The sequence below is a fragment of the Citrus sinensis genome, chromosome 7 (assembly GCF_022201045.2).
Source record: "Citrus sinensis cultivar Valencia sweet orange chromosome 7, DVS_A1.0, whole genome shotgun sequence".
Classification (NCBI taxonomy): Eukaryota; Viridiplantae; Streptophyta; class Magnoliopsida; order Sapindales; family Rutaceae; genus Citrus; species Citrus sinensis.
Window position 1 is genome coordinate 24,687,433 of NC_068562.1, and position 13,521 is coordinate 24,700,953.

The window sequence follows — 13,521 nt, forward strand, 5'->3', positions numbered from 1 at the left end:
GGGTAATATTGTAAAAGTAAGCCAAAAGAAATAAAAAATAACTGTAGATGTATCAATACTTTAACGGTAGGGATGTTTCGAGGTATTTTTAAAAATATAAGGACTAAATGAGCTTTTACCCTTTATTTTTACCTCTATTTTGAAAACCTCACAATCGCCTCAAGCAGGAGGGTCTTCCAATCCCAGTTGATTGCATCTGCAGTGATTACAAAGCTCATCTTCGAGTCTTTTGCAATCTCTATGGTTTTGACTTGGAGATTTTCAAGCGCCTTCAAGTTCCATTCAACCTCAGACGTGCTCCTCATATTCATACTGTCCATTAGCAAAGGATAGCTCAAAATGTCTCCCAATGCGATGTAATTTTTTTATTTCCTTATCAATTGCCAACCAACTCAATTAAAGAGTTGTACATTAAAATATGCTCCCATTACTTAGAATAAACTAGAATATATAAACTATTCACAATCCAAGTAGACCTCAATTTTGAAATATGAAGAATAAATATATATGAAGTAAAAGCTTTTAAAAATATTGAAGAGAGATAAATACCACTTTTATTGCTTCATGTGCACAAGAACTCAAGTTATTACAAATTAAAAATATGAAAAAGGAAATATTAAAATTATGATAATTTTGAATTTGGTTGATTTACAAAGATTGATTCAATCAATTTAATATTGATTTATAATCAATCTTTGAATTTATTAGTAACGATTGAAGCAGTCACTCTTTGTGATTAATATAGTGTTTGCCTTCATCTTTGCATTGATACCTATCATGAAGAACAACTAGATCCTGAAGTACAGGATATTAGGGTCTATATCTATTGGGAAAGGAACCCACACAAACAGCTGCAAACTAAGCGGAAACAAAACTTTTTTCTTCTTTATATGATTTAAATAGGATGTGTACCGAAAATCAATAAATAGAAAATAAATCAACACAATCCAAAATAATAAATTAACTACAAGAGACAAATTTTTATGTGGAAAACCCAAAATGGAAAAAACCACAGGACCATAGTTTGACATAATCTTCCACTATATTAATGGGATTACAGTACAAACTCTTCTCTAAATAATATTAGAGGCTAGCAACGTCAAGAATCTCAATATTCTTGACTTATAGTAATAGTCTAATATGTTTTTCTAATAAGTGGGTATCTCAAATAACAACTAATGAGAGGATAAAATAAAAATCAAGACCAGTAGGAATGTAAAGGGTAATGCTAGAAACTTACCCTCCAAATTTGAGAGAAAACGAAGTTAAATTCGCCTTCTAATCGTCCAATCACAGATTAAAATTTTTATTACCAAAAATAAAAATTGCCATTGTCTTTCTCTCCCTCTCACGTCTTTTTTGCGATTGTTGATCTTACCGTCGCCTCCACTTATTCTTCTTTATATAATGTTTTCAAAGCTAATTTTAATGAAAAATTTCATCTAACGCTTTCAAGTTTTTTTTAATTGTTTAACTACCAAAACTTATAAAGTTTTAGGCTTGAGCCACCCAAATGAGATGGACCTAACAATATCCTCTGATAGGCTACGCTAACAAGGAAACTCGGGGAGAAGACCAGCCATGGTTTTAGCATTGTCCAAATAAGAAGCATACTAATGGATCTTTTTGATGAAGAAAAGAAAAGCCGTAAAATAAACAGTAGCCACAAAATGAACAGTAGCCGCAAGATGAACAGTAGCCGCAAGATGAACAGTAACCGCAAGATGAACAATAGTCACTGGTGGCTATAAATAGAGGAGTGCTCCTCCTTATTGTTTGTATCCCAAATCCCAGAGATGGAATCCAAGTTTTGGTGAGAAATTAAGAGGGAGAAATATTCTTAAGCATGTAGTTATATTGAAGGAGCATTTGGCTCCTCAATATAGGTATTATGGGTTTGCTTTGTTAAGGGATATTTCTCAAGATTATGTATTTGGGGCTTGGGTGAGAGAAAATTTATGAGAGTGTGGTTGTAATAATTTTCCACATAGTGAATATTTTTTTTCTCTGGTTGTCTTGTGACAACGGCCGTGGTTTTTCTCCGGATTTGGAGTTTTCCACGTAAATCTTGTGTTGTGTGATTGGTATATTCTCCATTCAATTTTTCTTATTAATTTGTTGCTTGATAAATTGCTTGGAGAGATCTTGGGAGGAAACTCAATTTCCTAACAGTGGTTTCAGAGCCATTGATTGAAGTTTTGGTGTCGGGGTACTATTCACGTATACGGTACTGTTCACGTGAAGCAGTGGGAGCCAATCCAAATAATCTGTGGTGAAGAGAATATGAAGCAAATATGTCAGCAGCTGGTGTTTTTCAAACTTGGTTGAAGTTTGATGTTGTTGAAAAATTAATGGGAGAATGATTTTATTGGCTTGTGGAGAATTCAAGTCAAAGGTGTATCCAATCTGGTATGCACAAAGATTTGAAGGTGTGGACAATTTTGGCACCTCAAGAAAATTGTCAAGAAGGTGGAGTGGGCTCGGCAAATTACTCCAAAATCAGTAAAGGAGACACTGATATTCTCGCAGATGGTGAGGTTCCTTTTGATAGGAGACTTGGTTAGTTCTTTTAGCATGTAGATCTCCAAGTTGCCATGAAAGAGAACATGTTATGATCAGTGGGGTCCACAAGTTTGCACGCGGGCATTGGCTTGGTATAAATGCAAGGTGTGTGGTGGAAAAGTTATGTCATGGCTGAAGAATTCTCAGGGAAACCAAGCATGAGAATTGCACCATAATTTTCAGCGAATATGTTCGACATGTGCCGGGAAAAAAAAATTCTTAGAATTGGTAATTAATTCTAAGTGGTATACTCTTTATGGTGGAGTATGATAATTCTCTATGTTGAGAATTATGACTAAAGGTGAAGACAACAAGGGTGGTGTGGAGATTGATTGATTATCAATCAAATCTCCAAGTGGGAGAATGAAGAAAAGAAAAGCCGTAAAATAAACAGTAGCCACAAAATGAACAGTAGCCGCAAGATGAACAGTAGCCGCAAGATGAACAGTAACCGCAAGATGAACAATAGTCACTGGTGGCTATAAATAGAGGAGTGCTCCTCCTTATTGTTTGTATCCCAAATCCCAGAGATGGAATCCAAGTTTTGGTGAGAAATTAAGAGGGAGAAATATTCTTAAGCATGTAGTTATATTGAAGGAGCATTTGGCTCCTCAATATAGGTATTATGGGTTTGCTTTGTTAAGGGATATTTCTCAAGATTATGTATTTGGGGCTTGGGTGAGAGAAAATTTATGAGAGTGTGGTTGTAATAATTTTCCACATAGTGAATATTTTTTTTCTCTGGTTGTCTTGTGACAACGGCCGTGGTTTTTCTCCGGATTTGGAGTTTTCCACGTAAATCTTGTGTTGTGTGATTGGTATATTCTCCATTCAATTTTTCTTATTAATTTGTTGCTTGATAAATTGCTTGGAGAGATCTTGGGAGGAAACTCAATTTCCTAACATTTGAGACGTTCAGTGTCAGGATTTTTGTGTTCGTTAGATAGTCTCAAGTCTTTCAAGGCGTTGGCCAAAGGGTTGATGATACTGTTATTGTTTTTCTTATCAATCGAGTCATTAATTGCCTCCTGCCTAGAGCACCAGATGCCTTCTTTCACATTGAAGTGATACAAGGGTCTAAATCTCTGGCCATATCCAGCTACAAACTCCAATGCAGCCAGAATGAACTCAAATTCCTCATTTGACATGTTGTAGGGGAAGGTAATTCTTTTCCATCCTGGTTTCATTCCAATGAATCCTGCAATAGGTTGAGTATTATAAGCATCAAATTTATGATATTGTGCTAATATCATGCAGGCAAATACTAAATAATGACCTTTTTTATTGAACAACGAATTTTTTATGATCGAATCTGATCGAAATAAAGCAGATTGTGGCCATAGGGTCCAGCACAAGCGCACCCGCTATAGTGTTGCAACAAAGGGGCCATGCAGAGGTTTATCTATCTCAGTTTTCTTATTCAGGAAGAACTGGTTGTTGAATAAACGAGGAATGATAATATAACCTGCTGCTTGACTCTTGTGTTTCCTAGAGCTTGTATATTTTGATTTGGAAAATTAATCCTCCCTTGTGAACTTTCAAATTTCAATGTAAATGTCTTCCGGTTTCTTACCGACTTCAGAAACAATTTATTCTTTTACCCGAAAGGCTAATGCTGCTCTAATCATTTGAAAAATTTGAGGTGTTCCTCCATGTTTTTCGATGTCTTCCAAATTCGATGTGTCCTGCAATTTAGTTTACACAGTGGAAGCATTAATTTTGATTAATTATCTTGCCATTGGGGGTTTAACGCATGATTTTCAAACGGGTTTCCTTAGCTAATCACTTGACTTTAAATCCTAAAGAGACATGGAGTTAGAAATTTGATTTGAGCTTAGCCCACCCCAATATCTTTAGGGAAAAAAAAATCAAAATTTTAATTGCAAGCAATCCAAATCAAGTATCTTTTTGGCATTTATAAGTACAAAAAATGGAAAGAAAATGTACCTTTTCATTGAAGGCATTAACATAATTAACAATGCCACCTCCACAAGTTGACGGGGGAGAAGACCCCAGCTGATAAAGAGCTTTACACATCAAAAGTATGCCAGGAGTTCCTGGCCCTCCAAGAAACTTGTCTGTACTGAGGAAAATTGCATCATAGCCATCAATCTTGCTTGATCTCAAGTTGATTTTCACATAAGCATCACTATCATATCATAAAGTTTTAAATCCACAAGATCAAGTGGCAACTATAATGCTAGAATTGAAGCAAAAATGATACAAGGTGCTTAAAATTTTGTGTGCCTTGCAGCAAAATCAAAGCATGCAAAGCATATTGGTGAAGAAGTCTTGCAATTGATCTTGTATCTGAATAAATTCCAGTGACATTACTACAAGTAGAAACAGAACCAACATGGGTCTCTTGGCAGCTTTATACAAGTCAAGTTGTGATCTCAGAGTTTCAATATCTAATAAGCCATTATCATCAAGACCAATCTCTACAACATCAGCTAAGCTCTGCCTCCATGAAAGCAGATTTAAATGGTGCTGGCAAGGTCCTTAAAAGGCCACCCATCTTTCTTCATCTCTTAAACATTTTATAAGCTTATCTCTCATAATTGATGGCACTTCCGTTCCCATAAATTCTTGCAGCCTTTTAATGGCAGCTATTGTGCCTGCTCCACAAAATATTATTGCATCTTCTTGTCCACCTCATAAGCATCTCTTAATGTAGTTAGACGCTTCACGAACCATTTTCGTCATCCGCTGTCCCACGTAACTATCAGAAGTGTGAGTGTTCCCTATGCAAACAAATGATTAATTATTAATATAACCACTTAGTTAATATTATTAATATAACTACTAGCTTAGCTGCACCCAGCCGTATGTTGAAGATTAATAAAAATTTTGAAAAAGCATACAATATTAAGAAAAATTACCATAAAAGGGAACCACCCTGTTAATGATATAATCTTCGATGTAGCGAAGAGACCGGCCAGAGGCAGTATGATCAGCATAAGTGAGTCTTCTTTTCCAAACGAATAATCAAATTCTACATCGTTGCCAATTATCTGAGACTGCAGCCATGAGATTTTTTTTATCTGAAGGTTATGAATGATGGGGGGAATCATTTTTAAATTCTTAACAAGTTTTTGTGGTAGAATTTGTGCTTTCGTGCTTCTACCTTTGCCATTGTTATGGCTTTTTATTGGAGCACTAGTGGTTAAGGGTGGCAAATTGATGGGTTGGTCCAAGCTCTTCCGAGCTCATGCCAAAGTCCATGTTAGAAAAAATAGATCGTTCGAACCTATTGCAGGCCCGGGCATCCACATGTTTTTAAAATTGTTATAAACTTGTAATCAATTAATAATCAATAAATTATTATAATTAATAATGAATTAAATAAAATAACAATGAATTAAATAAAATAACTTTTTTTAAAATTAAAAATAAAGAAAATAAAACAAATAAAAGTTTACATATTTTATTTTTTAGTACTATATTCTCTAAGTCAAGCACCCTCTTAATAATTAAGGTTATCTAAAGTCTAAAGATTTTAAATTAGTTGACCTTTGAATAAATAAACTAAATGGGGAATCTGAAATGGTTGAAATGATGAATAAGTTATAATTAAGTGGAAACTTTCAAAGACGTAGTAAGGGTAAATAATAGTATTACATAACAAACCAACTCTAAGCAATTCTAAGCTGGTGCATCTGGAAAATGAATGTAAACGATGGAATAAGCATATTTGCAAGGAAGAGGGGGCGATCAAGTGGACAAAAACAATGCTAGTAGTGAACTGATTTGATCGACGATGGATCAAGGGTGTGTGTGAGTGTGACAATGTGTGTGTGTGAGTTTAATATTATAATTTTTGGTTTTTTGAATTGTCATTGATTTCAAAATTATAGATTTCAGTTTTTTTATTTATTTTTCTATTATTTTAATTTATAAATTTAAATTCAAATATGCTAAGTGGTTGGTGAAGCAAATCAAAACTGACCAATACAACATGGGATGGTCGCGTTTTGGGGACAGATTTGTTTAAGTGAAACGACATGGAAAGCAGCATTTTGACGGGCTTTAATATTACTCACTTAAATGACCTCTCGAAATGTCGTTTGAGTTTTAATAAGTCACAAGCCTTACACATGCTTGAGCCAAGTCGTTAAAGGTTGTTATTTCACGTGCACATAGCGTGAGTTTTCTAGGCTTCGTGAAATCAGTTGCAGAGATGTTATAAACAGCTGGTTCTGGTGTAACAAACAGAGGATGAATGTGAGCTATATAGAGAGAAGTTGAGATCACATCTAGAGACTCCTTGATTATGTGATGTGCTCTGTAAAGCTCTGTGGTTCTTCTTGAAAATTAATAAAAGTTGATCATGTTGTTTCTCCGTGGATGTAAGCTGATGCAAATCAGCTTAACCACGTTAATTCGCTTTTGTTCTTGATTCTTTCTTTACTCAATTTTGTTTTTCATCTGTGCTTTTGGTCGATCAAATCTAGTCATAATCTAATTTTGTAAGCATCTTCTTCTGTTTGATCTAAAGATCTTGGGCTGCAGTTTGGTGTCGATTGATCTCTTGATCACACAAATTGCAACAATGGCAACTACGAAAATTGATCTGGGCAAGTTTAACGGGAAGAATGATTTTAATATGTGGAAGGTGAAAATGAAGGCCTTGCTGATCACACAAGGGCTGGGAGGTGCAATTGAACCTGTTACCAAGAAAGAAGGAAAATAAGCTTCATCATCAAGAACAACTGAGCAGTCTGCTAAGATCGACAAGAAAACCAGAAGCACCATCATCTTGAGTCTTTGTGATTCTATTATAAGGGAGGTTACCAAGGAGAGGGCAGTTATAGAGCTTTGGGCAAAGCTGAAAAATTATACATGACAAAGTCTCTAACAAACAGATTGTATATCATGAAGAGGATGTTTACTCTGAAAATGGCTAAGGGGTCCTCTCTTGATGGTCACATTGATGAGTTTAATAAAATTTGTGATACATTGGAGACAATAGATGAAGGGCTGGATGATGAAGGTAAGTCTTTGCTTCTGGTGAGCTCACTGCGCAATCATACTCCAATTTTATTGATGCCCTCATGTATGGTAGATGTTGTGCAAATTTTATTGAACTCGCAAGTTCACGAATCTATTGTAGAATAGATTAATAGTGATGAGTGTCGATCCCACGAGGAAGTGGATTTTAACTATATGTAAAATTAATTTTGTATGACGGTGATTGGATTTGTGGTGAAAGTGACTTAAATTATCCTAAAATTGGAATTGAAATGGTGAGAGTAAATTGAAGAGAAAACTTTTATAATTGAAGCGCTTGGGTATCTGGATTCGCATCAACATGCACCATGGGCTAAATATTCATTTTTAGTACCAATTAAATCATGAGGGGGGAATCCACACCTCATGAACTACACTCTAATCAATATGGTGCTAAGAACTTATCATACCAAATAATAATAACCTTGTACTAGGGAGCCGGTGAAACCAGGGCGGTATCTAGACAAGATTATTATTATTTGTCGACGAAAAGTCAAAATATCAACAAAAATTAGAGGGGAAGAGAAAATAAATTTACCAAATAAAACCCATGACATATGTTGAGACTTCACCTTCAACCCAAGCTTGAAAGAAAATTTGCTACTCATAATTGAACTACTGGTAAAATGGGAATTTATTAAAATACGTAGAAAATACAAGATGGAGAAGGAATTATAGAAAATAGAGCCCAAAAATGGATTCAGAGATGCCAAATTAGGGGGGAAGGCCCCTTTGTATAGATACATTGAGTAAATCATGGCCATCAGATTAAAAACAGTTTGGACGCTCAGGATTGGGTCACGTCATTAGTCAACAGTACGCGGTTTGAAAAGTGACACAGTTTGACCATACGATTTGAACAATCAACCGGCTTAAATAGTGACGCGGTTTGGTTGAAAATAATCCTGTGTATATGCATGTACCGTACGCGTGATTTTTGGTCCACTAATATGCTGCCACGACACCGATCAACAGTGTATAAGAATTTTCTTCAATGGAATCGTGACACCTTATCAGTCAATGCCACATCATCGCTCAATGCCACGTCATCGTTCCGTCTGTGTGAACGGTGTCGTGAACAGTAATATGGACAGTACCGAACATGTAAATAGTGCCGTACATGTGAACAATGCCATTTTTCCTTTTATACTCCTCCTAAGGTTTTCGACTGTCCTGGGTTCAAAAGTGATGTCCGTTTTGCCGTCTGATCTCTCGTTCATTGTGAAATGACCATGACACCCGTAAAATACATAAAATACTTAATTAAAATAAAATACACATAATTACATTACAAGAGACTAAAATACATAAAAGTAAAAGTGTTAGTAAAACTTGAAGTGTAAAATGACGATTTTCTCCTTTATAAATATACATTTTTTAACACTCAACACACCCCCCAACCAGCTTATTGCTAGTCCCTAGCAAATAAAGCGAAAACAAAATTCAATTCCAATTTTTTTTAAAAAAAAACACTCGTGTTTATTCAATTAGACTAATGATAGCAATCAAATAAAAGTATAAGTATTATCTCCAGTCTAAAGAAATATCACACCCACATTAACCATCCACATGAACCAGCCTAGTAGACTTTATCACAGCTACTTTCAAGAATAACATGTTAAACCCCAAAATCTCACTGGAAATAGTGACACTCTCACAAAGAAATTATACCCAATAAAAATAGTCACTCTAATGAGAAAAATGTAGAGATTTTTTTTTTGGAAGTTGCAAGGTGGATCTCACCTATTATTGTTATTTTTTTTTCTTTTTTCTTTTTTTGAAACAACAATTATTATTATTATTATTATTATTTTGCTTTTGTTTGTCACAACTTCACTTAACAAAATAATTATTTACATTTTTCTCAAACATAAATATGTGATGGAACTTGTAAGATATTGGGTAATATTCCAAATCGGAGTGACTCAAGATGATAAGTTTGACAAAGAAAATATTTTTTTTTTTAAGGCTCAAAAGGGTTAACTATGGATATTTCATAAAAAGGATTGCTAGAAAGGCTCAAACGGATCAAAGATGGCATTTCCATCGTCTTTTAGGGCTCTAAATAATCTTTCATATCTACTAGTTAGATGGGCCTCCAAATGTAGCAACACACTTTTTTTTTTAATTTTACAATTTCTTTTTAATGGTTAACTCAAAAGAAATCTAGAGATCGTGTATAAAATAATAAACTGCTAAGTTGTATGAAGAATGGGCAAAATGGTTACTCTCCAAGAAAAATAATAGACTCAAAAACTCACTTGGTACTTATTATGACATGTTCATTCCTTCAAGCAACTCATATTTGTCTCCGACATCAACATGTAGAGTAGCTAACACGGCGTAACATCACTTAATACCAAAGATAATACAAATACTAAAATTTGAAATTTATCATGTCATCCAATGTTAAAATAAATCGCACAATTTTTTTTCGTTAAAAAAACATTCTACCCCCAACCTATTCTAAACATGAAAGGAAAATATGCATGCAAAGATGTGAAAATGATGAAGAAAAACTAATTAGAAAAGTTATACTTAAAATGATAGAAAAAGAAAATGTTTTTTTTTTTAACTAAGAAGATGCGTTTCTAGAGGCACTACACTCCATATTCAGCCATCTTCGACTCAAAAATTTGAAAGTGTATATTTATAAAGGAGAAATTAGAAAGAAGAAGTTAGAAAAAAAAATATTATCAAAGCTTAATAAAGAAAAAGAAAATGCCTGGAAATTTATATATATATATTTTTTTTGTTTTTGGTTTTTTTAAACGAAGAAGATATGTTTCTTGAGTAACTACACTCCATATTCAGCCATCTTCAACACAAAAAGTTAGTTACGGTTAGTCTCTACAACAAAAAAATTAGTAAAAACTTAACCAAAATTTCACAATTGTCGATATTCCCTCCCGCCAACCAGAACGAAACATTGTCCTCAATGTTTTAAAGGAAAAAAATAGATTTTAGAAGACATCACCTGGGTGATGCAACACAGAAGCAAATATTTACAGGCGGAGAGTTAAATCTAATTTGTATTTCTTACTGCGGCTACTGTTACCGACATTATTTGGAGACTCCAACACAAAGGTCCTAGGTCTGGCTCTGATTTATAAGCTTGTAACAGATCAAGTAACTCATTAGCAGTGTGAGCATAAATAAAAAACTTTTTCGCTGTGGAAGAAATGAAATAGTTTTTTATTACATGGTTAAGAAATGCGATAAAGCCATCACAAAAGTTATTGACATTTAACAAACCGATGGGTTTCTTATGAATGTGCAGATGGGCCCAAGATGCTAATGTGATAAGTGCCTCTAGAGTTGAAAGATCTCCTGGAAAAAAAATAAAAGCATCAACATGATTAAGCATTTCAGTTATTCTTTCTTGAATACCTGAGACGACTAACTCTTCTCCAGTCGGTGAGTTAGACAAACTGCCTAAAGATTTTAGAGCTCTTAGGATAATACCTAACATGTGACTTCCTCTAACAAAAGCAGCTTCTGAGACCAATTTTGATAACTCTCAGTTACCTCCTCCATACACCAAGTGTAATTTTCTCTCTTCTATGCTTTGACCAAGATCTATGGCTGTCTCAATGAACTCTTTATGTTTGCTATAGTTAAATCCAGAAAGCACACAAATGTTCTTGAATTGTCTATTGGGAGTAGCTACCACTGGGATACTTCTCAAAAATAATTTATGAGTGCTTGACAAAAAATCATATTTAAGAATCTTGATGACAGTGGGTCACAGCTGTGTATGAGGTAGCATGTAAGTGTCAAATAACGCATAAAGTACATGGCTCGCGAGTCAAAAAGGAAATAGTAAAAAGGAAAAAGTAAATAGTGATAGAATAAAATTATTAAAGACAATAATGCAAATAATAAAATAATAGTGAAATAAAACAACAGTGAAATAAAAGGATATTTACATGTAGTTGCGACTGTGGATCACATCTTCCTCTGGTTTTACGTCTAGAAACGGCTTGAACGCCCTCTATGGGTCGATGATAGGCTTCCCATCCAGTTTTCTTATAAACAGGCAAATAAGGTCGTTTATAGTCAGATTCCCGAGACTATATCGTGCATGTTCTTTCTGGAATAATGGCCATAACTGGAGAATCGCTCCTTGCACATATCCACTAGGATGCGCTTCAAGAGACAAAATGATATCATCCAATGACTCCTTATTCAAGCCATCCCTAATGAATTGAATCTTATCTTCCCTGTTATCAGACACCATTCCTAAAGAACATGGGTTTTTATTGCATCTTATTCTGGCACATTTATGATAAGCAACAGAAATTCTTCGAGCTCTTCATTTTCTTGCATAATTTCCTTTACCACAAGCAGGCATGTATGCAATAAATTTTGGAGGTAACTCACCTGCCAATCGTACTTTAGCCTTGATTAACCAACGGATATCAGTAGGTATGTTATTCCTCATGAGCAATCGCATGCGTTTGGACTGAGCTTTATAGATTGTGCATTCTGAGGAAGTGAAAGGAATCGATTGTGAAGCTTTGCTAGAATCTCGTTTCTGTCCATACCTTTGCCTCAGAATATCAGTTATTATGGGAAATTGAAGTAACCGACTTGATTGTCACAGAGTACCGTTATCCGCCACTTCACCGGGGTAACAAACTAAAGCACACAAATAAATAAAAACAAACTAAAACACATAAAGAAAATTACAATCGTCCTCTTATTGAATTTACCTCAAACTCCAACTGGATGTTGTAGACACCTCTCTCAATGTCTCTAAGTTGGCTTTCTAAATCCTCAACATAGGATACTAACTCTGGTGGTTGCAGAGCCCAAATACGATGTGTTTTATAAAATCAAATCTGCCTTTTGAGAAGAGATTTTACACGTTGAAGTGGTTTAAGAATGTCCAGGAGGAACTGTTTAGTTATGGCACTAATGATTAACAATGATAAGAGAAAACTTAATGGTTAAACAAACATACTTATGCAAAAATAATTTCAATTAGCAAAAGAATAATAAAAAGAAAGAAAAAAATCAAATCACCGAAAAGAAAGAAAAAACTCAATTCAAATCTAGTGGGTCACTCAAATTTATTTCGGTGTCCTCTTCATGTGGTTGGTACTCTAAATATGGCTTTAATCTGTGACCATTAACTTTAAACGTGACACCGTTCTTTGGGTTCTTAATTTCAATTGCCCCATGTGGAAAAACAGTATAAACAATAAAGGGGCCAGACCATCGAGAGCGTAACTTACCTGGGAATAAGTGCAAGCGAGAATTGAATAAAATCACTTTCTGACCTGGAGTGAAAGATTTTCTCATAATTTGCTTGTCATGAAAGACTTTCATTCGCTGCTTGTAAATCTTGGCATTTTCATATGCATCATTGCAAATTTCTTCAAGTTCTGCCAGTTGTAATTTTCTTTCTGAGCTAGCTTGCTGCATGTCAAAGTTGAATTTCTTGATGGCCCAGTACGCACGATGCTCGAGTTCCACAGGTAGGTGGCAAGATTTTCCATACACTAGCCTGTAGGATGACATCCCAATTGGGGTCTTGAAAGTCGTTCTGTATGCCCATAATGCATCATCAAGTCTTAATGACCAATCTTTTCTAATATGTGCTTTACTTCTCGATTAGAGATCTTAACTTGGCCACTGGTTTGCAGATGATATGGGGTCGCCACTTTGTGAGTGATTGAATACTTTGTCAAAAGAGTTTTGAATGCTTTCTTACAAAAATGGGCACCACCATCACTGATTATCGCTCCAGGGAATCCAAAGCGTGAAACAATGTTGCTTTTCAAAAATCCTATCACCACCTTGTGTTCATTGGTTCTACATGGAATTGCTTTTACCTATTTTGATACGTAGTCAACAGCAATCAATATGTATTGATGGCCAAAAGAAGGGGGAAAGGATCCCATAAAGTCGATACCCCATACATAAAAAATCTCAACCACTAAA

The 13,521-nt window shown here is 34.9% G+C and overlaps 1 pseudogene; it reads right to left on the reverse strand.

The window, feature by feature from the left end:
• Positions 1-3,461: 3,461 nt before the first annotated feature.
• On the reverse strand, positions 3,462-5,698 carry LOC102617313 (uncharacterized; annotated as a pseudogene).
• Positions 5,699-13,521: the final 7,823 nt, after the last annotated feature.